Consider the following 23831-nt stretch of genomic DNA (forward strand, 5'->3'; position numbering starts at 1 on the left):
ACCCCCACCACTAGGGAGGAGAGAAGGAAGGTTAGAGGGAAAAGAAGGTGTAGACCTCTTTAGACTACTTCCTGCTGATTAGGGGCATCATGTTCTTAGGGGCCAGTCCAAGATCTAGCAGTAGTAAGGGGAGCAGCCATGCCCACAGACCCCCTGAGGGCTTTCCCATTTATACCCTCTCCACAGTCCCCAGAATTAAACTATCTGCAGCTGGCAAAACACCTTGTGCTCTCCTGGAACACAAGACAATCATAGTTAGCGGCTGTGGTCAATTTGAAGCAGCCTCATATGCCATGCCAGGGATTAAAACAAAAACATTCATATAACTGGGTTTTTGGTGGTGATGTTTTGTTTTTTGTTTGTTGAGACAGGATTTCTCTGTGTAGCTTTGGCTATCCTGGAACTCGCTTTGTAGACCAGGCTGTCCTCGAACTCATAGAGATCCACCCCCTCTGCCTCCCAAATGCTGGGATTAAAGGTGTGTGCCACTACTGCCCAGCTAAAACTGGGTTTTCTTAAGAAACCAAAATTCTTACTACTGTCTGTCTGTGCTGTCTTCAGGGGACAATCTAAAGTATTTGTCTAGTGTGATATCATGGTATTATGACAGTAATGTTTTCTGAAGGAATTGGAAATCTGGAATAACAGTCCATAAAACATAGCCATAATGCAGTATCACATCAAGAAAAGTTCAAGGGCTGGAGAGATGGCTCAGAAGTTAAGAGGACTGACTGCTCTTCCAAATGTCCCGAGTTCAACTCCCAGCAACCACATGGTGGCCCACAACCATCTGTAATGAGATCTGGTGTCCTCTTGTGTCATGCAGGTGTACATGTAAGCAGAACTCTGTATAAATAATAAATAAATAAGTAATTTTAAAAAAAAAAGAAAAGTTCAAATGTGCTTGATCAGAAAAAGACCAAAACATCAATAATGATGACAGGCATACCTGTGAACAAAGCCTGATTTCATTAGCTAGATGTCAAATATATTAGAATGGGCATTTGAAGGACTGGGAATCCCTTTATGTCTGCTTATTTACATATAAACAGGGTTTTAAGCTGGCCTTGAACTCCTGATTTCACCTCCCAAGTACTAGGTCACAGGCATGTGTCACCACATCCAGCTATATATATATATGTATTTTTTTTAAATTAGTTACAGTAGAGAAAAAAAAATATTTAAAAAAAAGTTGTAGCTTCTTAAGGGTTTTTTTGGGGGGGCAGTGCAGCTTCTCAGACACAGCACTGAATACATACAGTATTGTAAAATTTATCAGGAAGACAGCAGTTTTGGGGTGTGTGTTTAGTGAGACAGGGTCTCTCTACATAGCCCTTGCCTGTCTTGGAACTCACTGTGTAGATCAGGCTGTTCTTGAGCTGAGAGATCTGCCTACCCTGCCTCCTAAGTGGTAGGATTAAAGGCTTGTGTACCACCACACCTGGTGATAGCAGTTTTTGAAAAAGAAAAATTAAGACCACAGCAACAGGCTGTAAAGAGGCCAGAATTTTGGTCCTCTAGAAAGGCAGCAAGCTCTCCTAATCACTGAGCCATCTCTTCAGCCTCCCCTCCCCAAACCTTTTATTAATGTTTGAAATGAAGGAGAAAGAGCAGTGTGTGGGGCAGAGGAATCTAGTAAGCCCTTGGACAGATTTCTAAAGAGAAAGTAATGAAATGGCTAAGAAGGCTTGTTGACCACAGGTTACTTTCAGAAACAACATTCCACTCTAGAATTGAGAAGACACAGAACTTCAGATCATTACATCACTGCTTTTGAGGCATAAAGGGAAGAGTAAGTTCCCAAATAAAAGTGGGTTTTGTTTTGGAGGCCAGATGTATAAAACATAGCTTTCACCTTATAGAGTGGTGCACATCTTTAATCCCAGCACTCAGAGACAGAGGCAGGTGGATCTCTGTGAGTTTGAAGCCAGCCTGATCTACACAGGGAGTTCAAGGACTGCTAGAGATACACCATGAAACTCTGACTCAGAAAAGAGAAAAGAAGGAAGGAAAGAAAAAAAGAGCTTTTCCGTTTATGAAATCATGCTCAGTCTCAGAGCAGGCCAGAGACTGTAAACTTAGCTGCTCATCGTGAGATAATTGGTAAGTACAGAGCATAGGTATTTAGATTTCATTATGATTTTTAAATTATGTGTATGTATGTATGGAGGGGAAGGATTTGCACATTAGTCCAGCACCTGAAGAAGCCAGAAGGTGTGGGATCCTCTGGAGCCAGAGTGACAGATGATCATAGGTGATGTAGGGGCTGGGAACTGAACTCAGGTCCTCAGAGCAATGCATGCCCTTAACTGTTAAGTCATCTCTCCAGCCCCTAGACCATAAGTATTTTAAGATGAACAAATTTGATAATAGTCATGCTATTCTTAGAAAAAGCTAAAATTTCCAATCTTAGTAAACTGCATCTGTGTTTAAAATATGCTAACTAGAGTGATAGCTCAGCAGTTAGGAGCAATGCCTAGTTTGTTAACTCTAGTCCTGGGAAATCCAAAACCCTCTTCTGGGCTCTGCTGCACATATGCAGAAAAACATCCATACACATAAAATAATAAAGTTTGCCAAAATCTAGCATGAGCACTGATTTAAGTAGAAGTATATAAAGTACTTTATGAACATCAACTTTGAAAAGCTTTTTGTCTGTGTTTCTTAAACCTATTGTTAAAAACACTGGCACAGCTAGCATGTGGAAGGGCCTGGGTTCCATTATCAGTACTTCAGGACACTAAAGTCATGATTCAAAATCCAGCTCTGTGGCTTAGGTCCAAGCCACTTGATTACAAAGACACTGTTTGAAAGAACAAATAGGCCAGGCATGGTGGTGCACACACGCAATCCCAGCACTCACTCAGGAGGCAGAGGCAGGTGGATTTCTGTGAATTCAGGGCCGGCCTGGTCTCTGTAGTGAGTTACAGGACAGCCAGAGTTAAGTAGAGAGATCCTGTTGCAAAATGAATTTGGGAGAACAGCAAGGTGGGTGAGAAAATTGAATGAAAATGAGGACATGAGCTGTGTACGGTGGCACATGCCTGTAATCCCAGCACTCAGAAAGGCAAAGGAAGGCGGATCTCTGTAAGTTTGAGGCCAGCCTGGTCTACAAAGTGAATCTAGGACAGCCAGGGCTACATGTGTAAGTTGCTTGTTTGTTTGTTTTTGTTTTTGGAGACAGGGTTTCTCTATATAGTCCTATCTATCCTAGATTCACTTTATAGACCAGGTGGCCTTGAAGTCACAGACATCCACCAGCCTCTGCCTCCCTAAATGCTGGGATTACAGGTGTACTCCACCTCACCTGGATTCAAGGCATCTCTTATAAAAGATAGCATTTAATTGGGCTGGCATATAGTTTCAGAGGTTTGGTTTATTATCCTCATGGTGGGAGCATGGCAGCATGCAGGCAGACGTGGTACTGGAAAAGCCCAGAGTTCTACATCTGCAGGCAGCAGAAGGGGTCTGAGACACTGGGTGGAGCTTGAGTATAGGAGACCTTAAAACCCAACCCTAAAGTAACACTCTTCCTCCAACAAGGCCACACTTCTAATAGCGCCATTTCCTTGGACAAGCATTCAAACACATGAGTCTGTGGAGGCCAAACCTACTCAGACTGCTACGGAGTGGTAAAGGAAGACTGCCAGTGTCTTCCTCTGGCCATTGCAGTCACGTGCATTGGCATGCATGCAATCTGCACACTTCCATGAATGAATCATATAAATGTAGTTACAGAAAAGATCATACATGGGCTGGAGAGATGGCTCAGTGGTTAAGAGCACTGTCTGCTCTTCCAGAGGTTCTGAGTTCAATTCCCAGCAACCACATGGTGGCTCACATCCATCTATACTAGTATCTGATGCCCTCTCTGGCATACAACTGACCTGCAGATACAGCACTCAGATGTAAAATAAATGAACTAAAAAGAAAGATCATAGAGTGATTGTGGAAGAAATGCAAGGACAAGAAAAATCTCTTTCTTGTGAAACTCTGATCTGATTGAAGCTCCTCACCCTCTCTGAAACCCAGTTAATGGAAACAGGAAAATGTTATAAGTGAATAAATTGCATTAGCACAAGACAAACCCTGAGCTCAAAAATAGGAAGGTATTTTAGTTTGGTTTTTCGAAACAGGGTTTCCCTGTGCAGTCCTGGCTATCCTGGAATTCACTCTGTAATCTGGGTTGACCGTGAACGCAGAGATCCACCTGCCTCTGCCTCCCAAGGCATGTGCTACCACATGAGACTCTGGTATTTGTTTTTGAGAATGAGGACTTCAAATTCAGTGGTTATTTTGTTTTGTTGTTTTTTGTTTGTTGTGTGTTTTAGTTCCCAAGGATATTTCTCCCAGAGCTTTCTTCTTCACTTACTTAATGACTCATTTGGAAGCCATCACTGCTAAGTGTTCTATGCAGCATTGGCGGCAGCTTTCTTATTATCTTGACATTACAAATAGAATATTGCCCATTTGCAGCTGTGTTGCTGCCAAGCCAAAAAGTCAGCATTTCCACTTTCTAGGATCTTATCCTCTTCAGCACCAGTACCTTACCTTTTGTCACTTTGACAAGTCATCATGTTTGTGAGAAAGCCTCTCTGTTCTAGAACAGTTCTGCCATCATCCAACAGTATGTTTCTTGCTGAGATTCTGCTTTTGTGGATACAGTAGGAGAATCTGTTCTAATGAACATTAATCTATTACTTCACGTATATAAAGAGTGTCTTGGTTATGGTGGTACATACATGTAATCTGGTATGTACCACCATAACCAAGGGCTCTTTGGGAGACAGGAGGGCCAAGAATTAAAATCCAGCCCATGCTACATAATAATACCCTTACTAAGTAGTTTATTCAGATACAATTTTATCTGGAATAGGGTTGAAAATTCTTGGTTTCCAGTCACTTGAGGTCATTGGTCAGTTTGTAAGTCTTTTGTGCCAAAGTATTTTCATGTTAGTGTTAGGTCTTCACATCCCCTCTCAGTATGGCTAACAGACTAACCCTGACTTGCTCGAGGGATGATAACCTAGCTGTGTCTGCATAGTGTGATATACATCTCATCTGAACACCCAGTATATTCCAAACATTGGTTTGCCGTGGAGGAATAATAAATGTTGTATCTAACGTTGAGCTTTACATATGTGATAGATGCTGTTCTTAGTCTTTTATATGCTGTCTCTACAATCATTCAGAAACTATGTGTAGACATGCCTCCTTGTAAAATGAATCAGTCATAAAGAGGTTCAGCAGTTTGATTAAACCCATAAGGATAAGTAGTGGAAGAGAGCTGGGTCTAGTGGCTCAGGCCCATTATCTCCAGCAGTCTGGAAGGGTGAGGCAGAGAATCATAAGCTGAAGTTCTGCCTTGAGTACAGAAGGAATTCCAGGCCAGCCTGAGTAACTTAGTCTGATCCTGACTCAAAAAAGAAAAAAAAATGTAAAAGAAACTTTTTTTAAAAATAGGAAGGGGCTAGGGTTATAGCTCAGTGGTAGAGCACTTGCCTCTTATGTCCAAGGATCTGGGTTCATCACTGGGATTGCCCATCTCCCAGTAAGTAGATAAGTAATAGAGCCAAGGTATGCGCTCAGTGTGATTTCGTATCTGTGCAATAGCCACATCACTGTGTGGTTGGGGAGAAGCTTTGATTTGAGAGGCAGAATTCTTAGTGGTCTCACCTCCCACCCTATTATCGCATATTGTTACTTGAATGATTTGGGGGAAATTACTCAGCCTTGCTGAACCCCAGTCTCCTATCTGTAAAATGAAAATGGTAATGTATAGTTCATAGGATGACGGTAAAGAATGTTTATACTTGCCTGCTATGGTAGTATATTCCTGTGGTCTCAGCACTTGGAAGGCAGAGTCAGGAGGGTTGCTGCAAGTTCAGAGCCAGCCTGTTTTATATAGTGAGTTCTAGGCCACCCAGGACTTGAGTAGAAACCTATCTCAAAAAATAAATGTGTAAATGAATTATGAACCGTTGAGTTAATATTATCATCTCTGTTTTCAAAGCACTACACCAGTACTAAAGGTAGAATAAGAAAGTTGTGCTTCTTTGAGGCTCCAGTGCAACGTGGAGTAAGGACAAATATAAGACCTGTTTATATACAGGAACCTGTTTATATACAGTAACATTGCAGGCAGGGAGCTATGGTGGGCATTTTCTGTATACACTATCAACAGTCCCACAGGGGCCAGGAGGGAAGGCACTGTCATTTCCTTGAGCTTAGCTCGCCAGGCAAGATAGCAAATGCCTGTAATTACAGCACTAGGAGGCTGGGGCAAGAGGATCTTCAATTTTGAGATGCTGTCCAAAAACAAAACCAGAAGAGAAGAGCAAGGATTCGAATGGGAGAGAAGCTGGGAAGATGGCTCAATGGGGAAGAATCCTTGTGCAAGCATGAGGACTTGAGTCAGAATCCCTGCATAAGGCCAGAATGGACATTGGGTGGCATCTTCCTTCACTCTCCCTTAGGGCTTGGCAGCAGTAAGTGGCAGCTTCTGGTGATGGTCCTCTTACAGGCTTTGGGTATTGGCGCCCTTAACAGTGGGCTGTGGCCAGTGTTGCAGCTCTAATCCTGGGGTCTGAGACTCTTGGATGTGAAAACTAGACAGCTCCCTGGAATTCTTATGACTCATGCCTGCAGGTGCTTTCATTCAGGTCCTCTTGAATATTAGGCAAGCATACCATTGTTACATTTCCAGCCCTACTTTTCACTTTCTTGATAGTTAGTCCCTCTGTGCACAAAAGCTTTAAATCTTGTTGAACTAGCAGTTCTGTTTTAAGTGGTCTTAATGCCCTTGTGGAAAATTAATAATCCATAGATCTTTTTATTTTTATACTCTTAGTTTTGTTCATTGAGGTACACATGTCCTCTATACAAGTACTGTACAATTTTATTTAACTTTGTTCTTTTATTAACCCCACTAAAATTTTTTTTAACAGTTCTTATTGTATCACTCAGGGCAGCGTCAAACTCTGATCCTAGGCTTCCAGAGTCCTCCTGTATTAGCTTCTCAAATAGCTGGGTTTATAGCTGCATATCACTTTTTCTGACTCACTCTTTTTACTCTAGATATACTTGTGATTTTAGTACCCTGTACACAATGTTTTGTGTTCACAGTGTTTTGTGTACACAGTGTTTTGTGTTCTCCTTTTCAGTTTCCTTAAAGCATGAGCTTCTTTGTGGATCCTTCGCATAATCAGCACTGTTACTATTTAAAGTACTTGAGAGAAGTGTTTTCCTAATCCCTAACTGGTGGGGCTGACTTGCTGTTTCATCTGTTGGTTTTTAGTATACTGGAAAGCCTGTTCATATTATTTGGTCTGGACACAAACTCCTTGGCTACCAAGTTTCCCTCCTGGATGTCAGGAAGTACTAACTACTGCTTTGGATCATCCTCTCAGAAACTTAGACTGCTCCATCTGCCTCAGTCAGACACAGTACTTCCTGCCAGATGTGGACAGAAGGCCTGCTAAGAAAAACTCAGGAGTGGCAGGAGCCTTGTGACAGTGCTGTATGTTTTGGTTTGATTTGGTTTTTGAAACAGGGTTTCCTTTTGTGTAGCTCTGGCCGTCCTGGAACTCGATTTGTAGACCAGGCAGGCTTCCAGCTCAGAGATCCACTTGTCTCTGCCTCCTGAGTGCTAGGATTAAAGGCGTGAGCCACCACGGCCCAGCTTGTAAGGGTTTTGTAGTTGTATTGTTCTTGTTTTCTGAGACAGTATCTCTTGTAGCCAGGATGCTCTTACTATGAAATCCAGAATAGCCTAGAACTTGTAGCAAACCCTGTTTCATATTTCTGAGTGCTGGGATACACACATGAAACCCTAGGCCTGAGATACTTTCCTGATTGAGAAAACTTGTCTTTTGAATCTCTGAAGATGCCAACTCTTTCCATATCCAGTCTTCCCTTTGTTCACAGAGGAACTCCTAGGCCTTATTGTAGGTACCCAGTGACTCCGGTGGGCTAGCAGAAACAGCCTTCATTCTCACCCTTGCCAAGCCGTTGCATAGCTTCAGGGGTTGACATGACCAAGGTAGTGAGGAAATGAAAAGAAAAACACACCAACACATACAGAAGAGCTGGAATTGTGTGCACTGGACTGTCCAATGGAGAAGCCTCCGCACCCACAAAACTCAGAATGTTTATTGTACCCTGTTTAACAAGGAGGCAGGTTTAGCCAATTTTGGCAGAACAGTCTGTCTAGAGGAGCAGTCTTCAGGCAGTAACATTGCAGGCAGGGAGCTATGGTGGGCATTTTCTGTATACACTATCAACAGTCCCACAGGGACCAGGAGGGAAGGCACTGTCATTTCCTTGAGCTTAGACTTTGCCCATGTCAAACAATACACATTCATTCAAGACATCGTTCACTTAGGGCTTCCTTGGCTCCCCACCACACACGTACACACTTGGATTTCTTTCCTGTCACTATCAAATACTCCTTCCCTCTTAAGCAATCGAAAGACTGTGCATTGCAGTGTCCTTCCCAGAGACCTTTTCATCTTCTGAAAAATCAAGTTGATAATTCCTTTCAGGTTCTTACTGAAAGTAAAGTTCTTGGCGCAAAACTGTTTTTAACAAAATTCTTTAGCCTTTGTGCCTACTGAAATTGATTTATACAAGATGGAATTAAATTCTACAGATGAGAGGTGTGGTCTAAGGTAAATCTGAAATCCTGGCCACTTGGGAGACTGAGGCAGAAGGACCATAAGTTCAAGGCCTGCCTGGGCACTTTAGCAAGACCTTCAAAAGGAAAATTGAATAAACAAACAAACTAAAATGTGAGCCGGGCACATGCCTGTAATCCCAGCACACAGGCAGATCTCTGTGAGTTCCAGGCCAGCCTGGTCTACAGAGTCCAGAACAGCCAGGGCTACACAGAGAACCCGTCTCAAAAAAACAGAAACCAAAAACCAAAAACCAACAAAATAAAATGCAACTAAATGGTAAAGTACTTGCCTAGCATATATAAGGCCCATGATTCAATCCTCAGCACCACGTTAAAAGGGGGGAGGGGGCTGGAGAGATGGCTCAGCCCAGAACTCATTTGGCAGCTCTCAACTATCTGTAACTTCGATTCCAAGGGATTTGACACTCTCTTCTGGCCTCCAGAGATACCAGTCTTACACATAGTATACAGATAGTCATGCAGATTATGGGAAAGTCATGTAAAACGGTGCCAGATTTATTTCTTGTGTGTCTGTGCTAGTGTTTCTGAAGAAGCCAGAGGCCAGCCTCAGGTATGTTCCTCAGGCACTGACCACTTCTGAGACAGGGTCTTTCATTGAGCCACAGATTAGGCTAGGCTAGGATCCACTTGTGTCTGCCTCACGAAACACTGGATTATAAGCAATGCAATGAATGGTACACTAGCTTTTTTAAAACAAGGGTTCTGGGGGTCAAACTCAGGCCCTTGTGCTTTCAAGGAAGAACTTTACTGATTGAACCATATCTCCCTAATAGTTCTTGTCTTGGATAAACAATATTGATTTTTTTTTTTTCAGTGCTGGGGATTAAACAAGGGTCCACATATATATGCTAGGTAAGCACTGAGCTACATTTAATTTTACTTCATTTTTGTTTGGTTGGTTTATACTGTTGTTGTGGGTTTTTTTCGGGGAGAGGGTGTTTTGAGACGAGATCTCACTATGTAGTCTCCTCTATCCTGGAGCTTGCTGTGTAGACCAGGTTGGCCTTGAACTATTAGAGATCTACTTGCCTCATTCTCCCAAGTGCTGGGATTAAAAGCATGTGCCACCATGCACAGCTTTACATTTAGTTTATTTATGTATTTAATTATTTTTCGATGTATTTATTTACTTTTGATTTTTCAAGACAGGGTTTCTCTGTGTAGCCATGGCTGTCCTAGACTCACTTTGTAGACTAGGCTGGCCTGGAACTCACAGAGATCCACCTGCCTCTGCCTCCCTGAGTGCTGGGACTAAAGGTGTGTGCCACCATGCCTAGCTCATGTGTGGGTGCCACTTTCTAAAGGAATAGGACCATAAGTACTAGTTGCAAACATGTGAAGCTAGAGGAATGGAACAAAAATGTCCACAGGTCTGTGTGTTCTGAACAGTTTAAGAGATTTCGGATGAGCAGAGGTGCTCAGGTTTCTTCCCTAATAAGCTGTCCTCTGTAAAACTTGGCTATGGTGGGTACTGACCACATTATAGATTGATGGATAATTTGCTTTTCCTGCAGTTTTTTAAAATAATTTAATTTTATTTTGTGTGCATTGGTGTAAGGGTGTCAGATCCATTGGAAGTGAATTACAGACAACTATGAGCTGTCATGTGGGTGCTGGGAATTGAACCCGGGACCTCTGGAAGAGCAGACAGTGCTCTTAACCACTGAGCCACCTCTCTAGTCCCCTCCTACAGTTTTTTAAACATGAAGAAATGAAGAGTTAGCACATTGAGCTTCCAGGTACTTGTCAGTCAGCTTGTGAGATCACAGACACATGCCCGTTCTCATTCTGACTGCACCTCTACTCGTCCCTTGTCTTCACTGAGATATTCTGAAGCCGAATAAAAAAAACTTCATCAGGTTTTTGTTTCCTGTTTCCCTCGGAAGATGAGAATATGCTTTTGGAAGTTTTATTAGCCCTAACTCTGTGTGTCTGGGGCGCGCTTGGTACACAGGTGTGTTTATAGACTGAAGTTAGAACTGGTGAATATTAGGCAAGTGCTTTCCTATTGAATTATTTGTAGAATCAGGGTTTTCTGGCCTCACATTCTATTATTATTTTGTTGTTGTTTTGCTATTGTTGTTTGGGAAACAAAGTCTTGCTATATAGCAAATCTTTTGCTGGTCTGAAACTTGATAGTTCAGGCTGGTCTTGAACTCATAGAGATCTGCCTGCTTCTGCAGTCTGAGTGCCAACATGCTTCGTTTTGTTGTTTTTGTTTTGCTTTTTTTTTTTTTTAGTTATGTGTATTGTGTATGCTGCATGAGTTTATATGCACCACATGTATTCACTTGCCTATGGAGGTCAGAAGATGTAATCAGAGTTAAAGCTGGTTGTGAGTCATCAGATGTGATTGCTGAAAATCAAATTCAGGTCATTTGAAAGAACAGCAAGTGCTTTTAACCATCAAGCCATCTCTCCAGCCCACAAGTTGTATTCTTTTGCCTGTCCCACTTGAGTTACATGAACAGCACTTTTTCCCAAATTCTTAGACCTTTGCTTACCAAATCTTCCAGTTCTTCATTGTGATGCATGAGAGCGGATTGAGCAGTTTGTGTAGTGCTAGGGACTGAACACAGTATTCATAGGGAGATGTGAACAAACATTTACTCATCCCAGATTGTGAATGGCTACAGAGCAAAGCAAAGGTACCACCTGGCAAACAGTGAGTTTCTTGGTGTTACTTACAGGGGTATGAGTGAAGAGTTACTTATAAGACCAGAAAAGACTCAAAGACACTGTATCATCAAAACCCACCCCTTATCAGTGGCGCTGGAAGAGATTGGAGAAACGTTCAGAGGCAGCTCAGCTAGTCTGAGCCTCTCTCAGGTAGTGGTCTGCTCATAGCTATCTCTCATGAGTTCTTATTGCTTATATATATTGAGGGAAAAGGGGACCCAGTGATTCTTGTCAGGTTTAGGGACTTGCTGAAACCTTTGAGTTATTTACTTCCTGAATTTGTCTTCAGGATGGGAATATTCATTACCGCTACCCAGAACATATTGCATCTTAATAGTTTCCCTCCAAGATGCAATGTTTTTATCTCTGAGGAAATTACTATACAGTATCCATATGGCTTTTCACTCACCTGAACCTTAAAACTGCCATTTCAAACATGTACTTGCTATTGTGTATCTATGTATTTGTGTCGGTGTGTCGGTGTGTCTGTGTGTTTGTATCTGTGTGTGTGAGAGAGTATGTATACCTGTGGTGTGTGTGTGTGTGTGTATGTGTAGCTATGTCTTACTCCGTGTGTTTTGTCTAGCTGAAGAATCTAATATTTTTTCCTGGCTCCCCTTTCTGGTCTCTTCTGGTCAGATGCATACAAGTACTCCTGATGGCAGAGGACTGGAGCCAGAGGCCAATTCTGGAAGAGAAAATAGAACACTGTGGTGGAACACTCCAGCCAGTCCAGACAGGCTGGAGGAGGAAAAGAAGAGCTTGCCGAAAACAGTCCTGGAAGTGTAGCTTTCTATGTAAGGGTTGGAGAAAGTAGTTCATGCCAGCTAACACCAGGTGGATAGGGTCCCCTGGTCTGCACTACTGTAGGAGCAGAATTCCAATCATATGACTCCACGACTGTGTCAGCATTTGTGCAGACCAGACTCCAAACTGAGAAGGGAAATGGGCTCCTTCTTTGTCTTGAAGACAAGGCAGCTTGAGGTCAGGCTTAGTCACCTTGCAGTCAAAATTGTTACAGAGTTCTTTTTGGGACTCCTGTGAACACAGAGTGTGAAGGTACGTGGAAGTAGAGACACCAGAGTTCCCAGGCAGGCCTGTGTTGGGTGTATGGTCCCACCTCTCTATCCTGAAAACCACTAGCAACTCTGAAACTCTAGGTGAGGTTGTGCTGGGGCCACCTTCTTTAGTCCAAAGTAAAAAGCTTAAATCCCCCACACCTACCTCAGGCCAGATCACATGCTTTTAGTTTACAAGTGGTTTACACCCGCTTGCCTGTCTTTTCACAAGACACAGCTCCCAGAAAGCAAGCTAGAGCAGAATTAAGGTCTCCAGATTCCAGCAAGGTTCCAGCAAAGGGTTAAATGTGGTCAGATGCTTACGGTAGAACTTCTCCTCTCCAATACCAATTCCCAAGCACCTGTTTATTTCATTTAAACAGGAACAAAGAAAATAGGCTTTGGGGGCCAATGGATGGCTCAGCAGGTAAAAGGCTCTTGCCAACAAGGCTGATGACATGAGAATTGATCAACAAAACCCACATGGCAGAAGGAGAGAGTTGATCCCACATCACCATAGTGTGCATGTACTTGCACAGATACACACATACACAAAAAAATCAATTTAAAATGATGCAGCTACCATCAAATTAATAAAACAGAAAGGAAATAGACTTGTGTATGTTTCTCTTTAGGACACAAGAATAATCACACTTTTTTTTTCCTTTTTTTAAAGACAGGTTCCTCCATGGCTGTCCTGGAATTGACTCTGTAAATCAGGCTGGCCTTGAACTCAGAGATCTGCTTGCCCCTGCCTGCCTGAGTTCTGGGATTAAAGATGTGTGCTACAGCTACCTGGCTATGATTTCAAAATTGTAAAGGAGTAATAAATAGGAACTTCTTTGATGTGACAAAGAATATCTGTGAACACTGAACTAACATTGTAGTTAACTTACAAGTTTTCACTACTGTGGAGAGGAACAAGAAAGGATTGCTCTCATTCCACTCCTCCTTGTACTGCATGGGAAGTCACAGAATATGTCATGATTACAAAAAGAAATAAACAAAGCTTAGAAGGCTGAAAAGACCCTGTCTGTGTTCACAGGTGACTATGCATCTCTAGAAAATCTAAAGACTGGCAGGAAAGTTGTAATTAATAAGCCACTGCAGAGAAGGCTTCACCATGTAAGGTTGATATACAAAATTCAGTTGCTTCCCAATAGAAAATGGAATGTAAGGCATAGATTTAACAAAAAGCCTACAAAACCCTGATGAACAAAATCAGAGAACTAAAGGGGAGATATTCCAGCAGTGGCACACATGCCTATAATCTCACCACTCAGGGAGGCAGAGGCAGGTGAATCACTGTAGTTCAAGGCCAGCCTGATATACAGAGCAAGTCCAGGACAGCCAAGGCTACACAGAGAAACCTTGTCTCAAAACAAACAAACAAACAAAACAAAACAAAACAAAACAAAAAAAAAAAGAAAGAAAAGGAAGGTATTCCATGTTTGTGGATAGGTGGACTCAAGGTTGCCAAGATGTGAGTCCTTCCAACCTGATGCATAGATTCATTACAGTCCCAAAGTCCCAGTAAGTTATTTTGTGGCTATAAACAAACTGATCCTAAAGTTTACATGGGGAGAGAAAAAAAGACTCAGAATAGCCAAACCAGCACTGAAGAGAGTATACGTGGAGGACTAACATTCTCTGATCCTCAGACTCAAAATGAGACGGGTGGCAAGATGGCTCAGTGTGTAATGGCACTTGCCATCAAGCATGACTGAGCGCCATCCCGGAGACCCACATGCTAGAAAGAGACAACCTAACAACCAACTGAAAGTTGTCCTCTGACTTCCACATTTAAGCCACACAAATAACAATACATGCACATAAAAAATAATGAATGCAGAATAAAACCTCCTTACACTAAGCCTTTTACTGTGAGAGAAGACAAATAGATCAGTGCAAAAATAAGGCCCAGGGCTGGAGAGATGGCTGAGAGGTTAAGAGGACTGGCTGTTCTTCCAAAGGTCCTGAGTTCAATTTCCAGAAACCACATGTGGCTCACAACCATCTATAGTGAGATCTGGTGCCCTCTTCCAGTGTACAGGCACACGTGCAGGCAAAATGCTTTATAATAAATCTTTTTAAAAAAAAATAGGGTCCAAAAATAGATCTAGAAATACTATAAACTGATTTTTTAAGGTGGCTCTCACTATGTTGCCCAGACCAATCTTGTACTCCTGAGCTCAACTGATCCTCCTGAGTCAGCCTTGGTCCTCTCACATAGCTAGAACTACAGGCGAGTTGCCACTGTTTCCAGTGGAGAAACTGATCTTTGACAAAGGAACAAAAACAGTACAGTGGAAACAAGATATTTTTCCCAAGGATTTTTCCCCAGAACTATATAGCTGCATGAAAAAAAATAGACATATATTACACACTTTAAAAAAATAGCTTATTGTTATAGAATAAAATATAAAGTATAAGCCTAACCATGAAATTCCACAAAGGGTTTGGGGTCTAAGTGAAGGGCCAGTGAGATGGCTCAGGAAATAAATGCAATTTTTGACAAGACTGACAAGCTGAGTTTGGCATCTGGGCCCCACATAATAGAAGAAGAGAACCAACTCCAGCAATGGCCCTCTAACATCACATGCATGCTGTGACATGTACATGTATACACACATAGATAAATGGTTCTTTAAAAACTGTAGATAACTTGGATTGGTGATTACTTTTAGAGCAAAACATGAGCATGGTGGTCAATCCCAGGTGATCTTGGTGAGTTTAAGGCCAGCCTGGTCTATAAAATGAGTCCAGACCAGCCAGGGCTGCACAGAGAAACCCGTATCTAAATAAATAAATAAATTCCCAGCACTCAGCAAGTGAAGGCAGGAGGCGCTCCACAGCTGGACAAAGAGTGAGAAAGGTATGGGAAAGAATGCCAAAAGCATGATGCATGAAACCATTGATAAGATGGACTTATGAAAATTAGAAAAATTTATGCTCTGGGAAAGACAATGTCATGAGAATGAGAGGAGGAGCCAACACACTGAAAGAAAATATTTGCATGAGACACATCTGATATAGGAATGTTATACAAAATATACACATAAGTTGGTTTTTGGAGTCAGGCTTTCTCTGTGTAGCCCTGACTATCCTGGAACGAACTCTGTAGTTTAGGCTGGCCTCAGAGATTAACCTCACCTTCCGAGTGCTGAGATTAGAGGCATGCGCCACCACCACTCAGCAGAACGTTTTAAAAAAATAAGACTAATTCACTATGCAACCCAGGTTGTTCTGAAACATTTTCTTTCCTTTAAAAAAATTTTAGATGTATTTATTTAGGATTTTTGGAGACAAAGTCTAACTCTAGTAGTCCTGACTTGCCCGAAGCTCACTAAGTAGACCAGGCCGGCCTAAAACTCAAGATACCCACCTTCTTTTGCCTCTTGAGGACTGGTATTAAAGGCATGCAAATCCTAGATTTATGTGCCCGCAGAGGTCTGAAGAGGGGGTCAGAAATTCCCCTGGAACTGGAATTAGTGTTGGTTGTGAGCCACCTTGTGGGTGCTGGGAACTGAACCTGGGCCCTCTGCAAGAGCAACAAGTTCTAACCATGAGCCATCTCCCTAGCCCCTGTGTTGGAGCTTTCAATTCTCTTGCCTTATCCTCTTGATGCTGGTTTACAGGAGTGTGCCAGCACACCTGATCTAAACTATTTGTAATACTAATTTTTTAATTTCATGTTTGTTGAGCTAGGATCCCTACAGCTCAGACTGGACTTGAACTCACAGTAATCCTCCTTAGTCTCCTAAGAGCTAAAATTAGAACCACTAAACCTAGATTATTTTATTTAGGCAGTTACTACACTCAGATGCAAAGGCCTGGTCTCCATCCCCAGCACTCACTTTCAATCAGACGTAAAGGCAAGAGAATCTGAGTTCAAAACCAGCTTTGCCTAAGTAATGAGACCGTGTATCAAAGAAAACATAAAATGAGAGCTGTTTGTGGTGCCGTACACCCGACCGAATACTTGGGAAACAGAGGAAGGATCCGGAGATGGTTCATTGGGTAAACTCTTACGTAAGTGTGAGAATCTTAAGTTTGGAGCCCTAACACCTACATAAAAACCAAGCACAATGGCATAGGTCTATAATCCCAGCATTACTGACCAGGATGCCAGCCAGTGTGGCCATACCGGTGAGCTCCATGTTGTCTTAAAAAGGAAATGAAAAGTAAAGTGAGACACTTCAGAGGGTAGAGGAAGAAACCCAACATCAGCACCCGCCCTCTCTCTCTCACACACACATACGAAAAAAAATTTGACGTGTTCCTACCATATAATTCTGCAAGCATGTTCCTTGGTATTTATACAGAGTCGCTGAAAGCATATGTCCGCCCACCTAGCTACACATGGATGTTTATGGCAGCTTTATTCAAATTTGCCAGAACTAACAGTGGCAAGCTGGGGAGCAAGCCTTTAACACACGGGCAGGCTTTGGAGAACATTCTGCAGCTAAGCTACATATACTGTCCACATGAGTCACCAAGTAAGGGAAGCCGAGATAGACATTTCAAAAATAAATATGAGAGCTCGGATTATAGCTTGATGGAAGAACCTTTGCCTCGCATGAGCAAGCCCCTGCATTCACACATACACAATCTAAATGAATACTTTTGTTATTTTAAAAGATTACATATATAGCATATATATAAAGCATATATATATGTATATATATGTATATATATATATATGTATATATGTATATATATATATATATATATATATATATATATAAAATAGGCTTTTTCGCCTGCATGTATATTTTTGTACCATGTGTGTCTGGTGTCCATGGAAGCCAGAGGGGGCATTGGATACACTGGAAGTGAAGTTACAATTGAAGCCACAGTGTGTATGCTGGGAATCGATTCTGGATGGTCTGGGAGAGGAGCTCTTAACCAGAGCCACCTTTCCAGCCCCAAAGTGAATCATTTTATATTTGTAAACATTTTAAATTAGTGTTACACAATAGAGACTTCTCTTGCCAGTTTTAAAGTCTGTGTTGTTTGTTTCTGGTACTCAGAGTCAAACCTAGGCTTATTCCTGGCCTTATACTAAGTGCTCTTACCACTGAACCAACATTGCAAACACATGTTTGATATACATCAAGCTACCCAGAGAGGTTTGACTTACCAAAATGCTTGATATTAATAGAGTAAGGCACTCAAGTAAATCAACTGCAATTACATTTCCTTCTAGTCTTTGTTTTTTTAAAGATTTATTTATTCACTATTTATACAGCATAATGCCTGCATGTGTGCCTGTGCACCAGATCTCACTATAGATGGTTGGGAGCCACCATGTGGTTGCAGGAATTGAACTCAGGACCTCTGGAAGAGCAGCCAGTGCTCTTAAACTCTGAGCCATTTCTCCAGCCTCCTAGTCTTTTCTATGCATCTTTTTAACATTGTTCAGACCTTATAACATAAGCCATCCTGTTTTCTTATAGCCTGTTGCTTCCATAACAACTTTTAGGTTTTTTATAAAGATTTCACAAAGATTCTATAAAGGTTTTTTTTTTTAAGATTTATTTATTCATTATGTATACAGTATTCTGCCTGCATGTGTGCCTGCATGCCAGAAAAGGGCACCGGATCTCATTATAGATGGTTATGAGCCACCATATGGGAACTGAACTCAGGACCTCTGGATGAGCAGCCAGTGCTTTTAACCGCTAAGCCATAAAGTTTTATTGCATATGTATGTGTGTATATGCTTTTGTACATGAGTGCAGGTGCCCTCAGAGGCTAGAGGTGTTATATCCTCAGAGCTAGAGTTACAGGTGCTAGGAATGAAACTCGGGCCCTCTAGTAGAGCAGTATGCTCATTTAATTACTGAGCATCTCTTTAGCGCCTCAGAATTATTTTTAGATTCGTATTTATGTGTATGAGTATTGTGTCTCTATTTATGTATGTGTACCACATGCATGCCTGGTGCATGGAAAAAGGTGTCATTCCCTGGAACTATAGTTATGGATGGCTGTGAGCCATCATGAGGGTACCTGGAACTAACTCAGGCTCTCTGCAAAAGCAACAGTGTTTTTAGCTGCTAAGCTATGTCTCCTGCTCCAGAACTCCTTTGTTTTTTTAAATATATTTACATATATATATACACACACACACACACACACACACACACACACACACACACACACAGTGTTCTGCCTGAATGTACACCTGCACACCAGAAGAGGGCACCAGATCTCATTATAGATGGTTGTAAACCACCATGTGGTTGCTGGGAATTGAACTCAGGACCTCTGGAAGAGCAGCCAGTGCTCTTAACCTCTGAGCCATCTCTCCAGACCCCTTGTTTTAGTTTTGAGACAGTTTCTCTGTGTTCCAGCCTTGGCTGTCCTGGAACTCACTATGTAGACCAGGCTGGCCTTGAACTCAGAGAAATCTGCCTCCCGAGCAAAGACATACGTTCACCACCACTGACCAGCCCATAATCACTTCTAATATAAGCATTTTTCTCTCATGGCGTTAAACATTTTTGTAACCATCTATAGATATATTTGGGCCAACTGATTGACATTTGCATGAGTTTTATACAGTAAGATCTTTATAGTTACTTTGTTGTACAGCTACAAACAGTGGGATTCCTAATTTAAAGGTGAATATTTTAAAGATTGTTGACAATTTTATGGGTTTCTGTTCTTGAGACAGGGTCTTATGCAGCCAAGGCTGGACTGGTCTCAAACTTGTTATATAGCTGAGTATGACTCTAACTTGTGATTCTCCTGCCTCCACCTTTTAAGTGCTGCTCTTATAGGAATGCACCCAGTTTTATGTGGTGCCGGGAACTGAACAGGGCTTCATGCACATTAGGCAAGCACTCTACCAACTGAGCTATATTCGTAGTCCATTCTTTTTTTTTTTCCCCCTTTAAAGGGAGAAGTATTCTAAAAGAGGGGGAAGAATTTTGAGTCCCTGAGGGTGAGGGTGGGCCCAGGATGAGGGCAAAAGGGAGGGGATCTATAAAGGAAGGCAGCAAGGAGACCAGCCACCAGGGGGCAGCTGGGTTCACTGAGGACCTGCCCAGTCAGGGATGTGTTCTTTGTGGCAGGAATCACGGAAAGCCTGAAGCAGTAGGTGTGTCTTTGTGGACTAAGACTCAAACCCTGTTTTCTTGAATTTGTGCCCACATCTCAATACACTGATTTACAACAAAGGAAGGGGTCGGGCTCCACATCTGAGCTGACGCTGAGGGAAGGATTCATCTTTAAGTAGAGGAAACTGCACTAAAGAGAGAAAATTTTAAAAAGGAGCCCCCAAGATTGTTTGTCAATGTTGGGGTTGCCTCTTCTCACCCTTGTGGGATGGAGCAAGGCATTCTGGTTTCAGTTATTAGAAGAAAGGTCTCAATGTTAGGGTGGGGAGTGGAGCTGGAGGCAGAGTCCAGGCCCCTGTCACCAGGGACAGGATGACCTATTTGGAGTTCCCAAGACCTGGGGTGGGATGAATCCTAGGAAGGGGTCCCAAGTAACGGGCATGTCTACCCATCCTGGGCCCCCCCCCCTTACATCCCAGCTGGGTCTTTTCTCTGGCAGCTTTGCGAGGAAGCTCTGAGGTGAGGACTGTTAGTGAAATGCCACTAGAGCTGAGAGGCCAAGTTAGATTATTTTATCTGTGTTGGCTCAGTCTGGCCTCATAAATGCTTCTTCAGCCTGGTAACTGTCCAGTGTCTTCCAGAAGTTCCTATGCAATCTGACAAGGCTTTTTCCCCATGATGGAAATGAAGAGAGTCGTCACTTTTATGTGAGCTGCTAGGTTTTTTTTGTTTTGTTTTGTATTGTTTTGTTTGAGACAGAGTTTCTCTGTGTAGCCTGCTCATTGAGATCTGTCTGCCTCTGCCTCTGCCTCCCAAGTGCTGGGATTAAAGGTATGCACCACCACTGCCCTGTCAGTAGTTTTGGTTTTTCAAGATAGGGTTTCTCTAAGTAGTCCTGACTATCCTAGAACTCACTCTGTGGACCAGGCTAGCTTCAAACTTACAGAGATCTGCCCCCTCTGCCTCCCAAGTGCACCACCACTGCCCAGTTGTCAGTTGGTACTTGTACTTCAGGGGCAGTTTTGTCCTAACTCTCTTGTCACACCCATCCCTACATGGTAAATCTTAAGATTGCTCGAAGGACTTTATCTAAAGTCACCACTTTCTCAGACCTGATTTGCAGAATCTCAGCTTTTGCCAGAACATCAGAGCACTTGTCTTCCCTCATCCCCCATCGTGTCTTGTATTAAAGACACTTATGCAAAAGTCTCATGCCCTATAGAACTATTTGCTGAATTATATATATATAACTTCTAAGACATGTAACTGACATGTATCTCTATATATTATATGAAATCTTCTAGGGCAAGAATTAAATATATCTTTTCACATAGTAGCCATCAGAAAAGCTGTTAAATGGATTAGTGGCTGTAAAGTATTAGGTACTTTTCAAGGTAATGGGAAAAGAGATGAGCTATTTGTTTTGGTTTTTTGAGACAGCATTTCTCTGTGTAAGCCTGGGCTGTCCTGAACTCACGCTGTATACCAGGCTGGCCCAAGTTATGGTTTTAAACTTAAATTAAAAATTTTTACTTTATATGTATGGGTCTTCTGCCTGTTCATGTCTGTGTACTACATATGTGCCAGAAGAGGACACTGAATCCCCAGGAACTGGAGTTACATACAGATGGTGGTGAGCCACCATGTGGGTGCTAGGAATCAAATTCAGGTCCTTTGGAAGAGCATCAGTGATCTTAACCACTGAGTCATCTTCTAGCCTTCAAGGTGATTTATCTTACATTCAATGTTCAAAGAAATTTGGGCTTACATGGGGAAAGAATCGTACAATGATGTAAAGACTGGGGATAGAATTTGATGTTAGAGTGTTTGTCTAGTATAGCCTGTCAGCTTGAGCCTGAGCATCATAGGGGATGGGGATAAAAAGACAGTGTAAAAGTGGAAACAGTTCAGAACAGAGGCGTGTACTGAAGTGACAGCCTGGGCTCCAAAGTGCAACAGCTCAGATCTGAGCCCTCACCTTGCCCTTCACAGCTGTGGACATCAGCGGTCACTGGACTTCTCTAGACCTTCCAATAGTGTACTTCCCTCATTGATTCCCTCACAGGGCACAGCACTGGCTCTCAGCAAGCATGCCAGCTGTCTTGCAGTGGTGGTGAGGGCAGGGCAAACTGCAGACAGCAGCAATCAGCTTTGGACCTCTGGAGTTCCTCAGGCAGATAAAGAGATGAGAACTTTACAGGCAGAGGTAGCACCATACACCAACCTAAACAAAGCTGTGAAGTTAAAGGGCAGAGAGGACTTTAATCCCAGTACTCCATATTAAGGGGAGTTCAGGCCAGCAAAAGGTATGTGCTGAGACCCTGTCTCAAAAAAAAGTTAAGGTCCAATGAGATGTCTCAAGTACTTTCTACAATATCCCATGTTGGATCTGTGGGATCCACAGAGGAAGAGCACACTCTAAAGTTGTCCTCTAAACTGGGTATGGCATGGTGGCACATGGAAGCAAGGGGTTAAGCCTGGGAAATCCAGAGGTGACCTACATGGAGTTGTTTGGGGGCCCCACTAGGCTGCTAAGAGAAGGACAGGAGGCAAGGGTAAGGGCCATTTACTCATTCCCAAAGGGAGTCTGCTTTTGTACCGCTCCTGATAACATTCTGAAGCTGTTACAGCCCTCCCAGCCATTTCTGTCACAGCCACTTCACAAGGAGGCGAAGGCTTGGAAACTTGCCAGAATAAAGTACCTCACAACTATGTTCTGGAACTGCCCCAAGCCCACCTTGCTGGGCCTCCAAGTTCTACTCTGCTGCTGATCATATTTCTCTCTAGGTATGTTCTCTAGGATCCCCTGGAGCATGGGATCTCACTTCCCTTCCTTTGCCATAGGAGGTGAGTACAGGGCCCCAGTCTTGGTTTGTTCATGGCTCCGACCCTCCAGCAGTAGCTGCACTAGCTCTATGATGCGCCTTCAGACACCTACCTTTACTTCAGTGAGGTCCAAGGAAGGGTCGGGTACAGTCCTCACTTTGGAGGGCCGTTCTAAGCATACAGAGCTCCAGTTAGCCCCAGCCTCCGCACCTGCTTCTCACTGCAGGAAGCAGGTAAATAGTAACAACCAATCTTACTGGCTGTGCTAAAGATTAGGCAGAACCTTAGCTTGTGATGTTCTCTTAGGCTTCCCAGCTGGTCTGCTGGGAAACTGAGACTTAGAAATTTGCTCAGGATCTGGTAGCTCAGAAGCAAAAGTGCAAGTTGTATACGCTACACAAGTATGAAGGCCATCACCCCTCACACATCATGATCTGCACAGCTTCTGTCTGCAACAGGAAGGTGACTGGGGCAGGCAGGGCTGCCTTGCTTTGTTGTTCACCTCTTGCCACAAGACAGTGAGAGAAACTCTTATAAACACAGTCCCCAATGGACCAGGGCAGGGCCAAGAGTGGCCAGGGCACAGAACCAAGAGTGTCTTTGGAAGGACTCAGGGCAACCTCGTCAAGTCCTTGGCTTAAGGCCAGGTCTATACTATTATACACAAGTATAATCAGGTTGCAAATTTTGTAATGGTCACAAAGCCACATCTGCAAAACTTCAGCATACTTGGTCAGCTTCTTTGGTGAACTCACTTCAGATGGCCACCCCTCTAGTCTATAGTCCACAGAGCCCAGCAAGTCACCCAAGAGCTCATGTAAATGGATGACTTATTTTGTGCTTTGTCCCTCCTGGCCTATGTTTGTCTTTATCACTGCTTGCTTCCTTTCTTCCTGTTTGGAGATCAATTATTTCTATTCATTTTGAGATTTCTCAAGATCCTTGGAGTGTTGTAAGATTGCCAGTCCCTCCTGAGAGTGGCTTTTGTTCCCATTAATTCTCTGTAGGGCTGGGAGATAGTTCAGTCAGTTAAGTGCATGAAAACATGACAAGTTTGAGCCCCAGAAAAAAAAAAAAAAAAGACAGCATGGCTAAAAAAAAAAAAAGGCCAGGCACAGTAGTGTTTTGTTTTTTTCAAGACAGGGTTTCTCTGTGTTTGGCTGTCCTGGCCTCACTTTGTAGACCAGGCTGACCTCAAACTCACAGCAATACGCCTGCCTCTGCCTCCTGAGTGCTAGGATTACAGATGTGTACCACCACACCCAGCAGTGGTGTGCACTTGTAATCTCAGAACTAGGGAGACAGGTGGATCCCAGGGGCCTGCAATAAAACAAGGTGGGGACCAGAGAGATGGCTCAGAGGTTAAAAGCACAGCTGTTCTTCCAGAGAACCCAGCTTTCAGTTCCCAATACAGCAGCTCACACCTTCATGTAACCCCAGTTACAGGGTTTCTGACATCATCACAGACACACATGCAGACAAAATACCAATGAACATAAAATTAAA

The 23831-nt window shown here is 42.8% G+C and overlaps 1 long non-coding RNA gene across 5 annotated transcripts in view; it reads left to right on the forward strand.

The window, feature by feature from the left end:
- The window catches only part of LOC129688956 (uncharacterized), a 19675-nt gene extending 4885 nt beyond the window's left edge, over positions 1 to 14790 (forward strand). The window contains exons 3-5 of one of the 5 annotated variants that reach the window (XR_008722019.1): positions 9513 to 9550; positions 12017 to 12174; positions 13112 to 14790. This is a non-coding gene — a long non-coding RNA (uncharacterized LOC129688956). Of the gene's footprint in view, positions 1 to 9512; positions 9551 to 11388; positions 11452 to 12016; positions 13085 to 13111 lie in introns of those variants that run through there. The other 4 variants (XR_008722020.1, XR_008722018.1, XR_008722022.1 and 1 more) reach the window with 4 other exon arrangements.
- The last annotated feature ends 9041 nt before the right edge of the window (positions 14791 to 23831 follow it).

Source organism: Psammomys obesus, unplaced genomic scaffold, assembly GCF_907164565.1.
Source record: "Psammomys obesus unplaced genomic scaffold, mPsaObe1.curated_primary_1811, whole genome shotgun sequence".
NCBI lineage: Eukaryota > Metazoa > Chordata > Mammalia > Rodentia > Muridae > Psammomys > Psammomys obesus.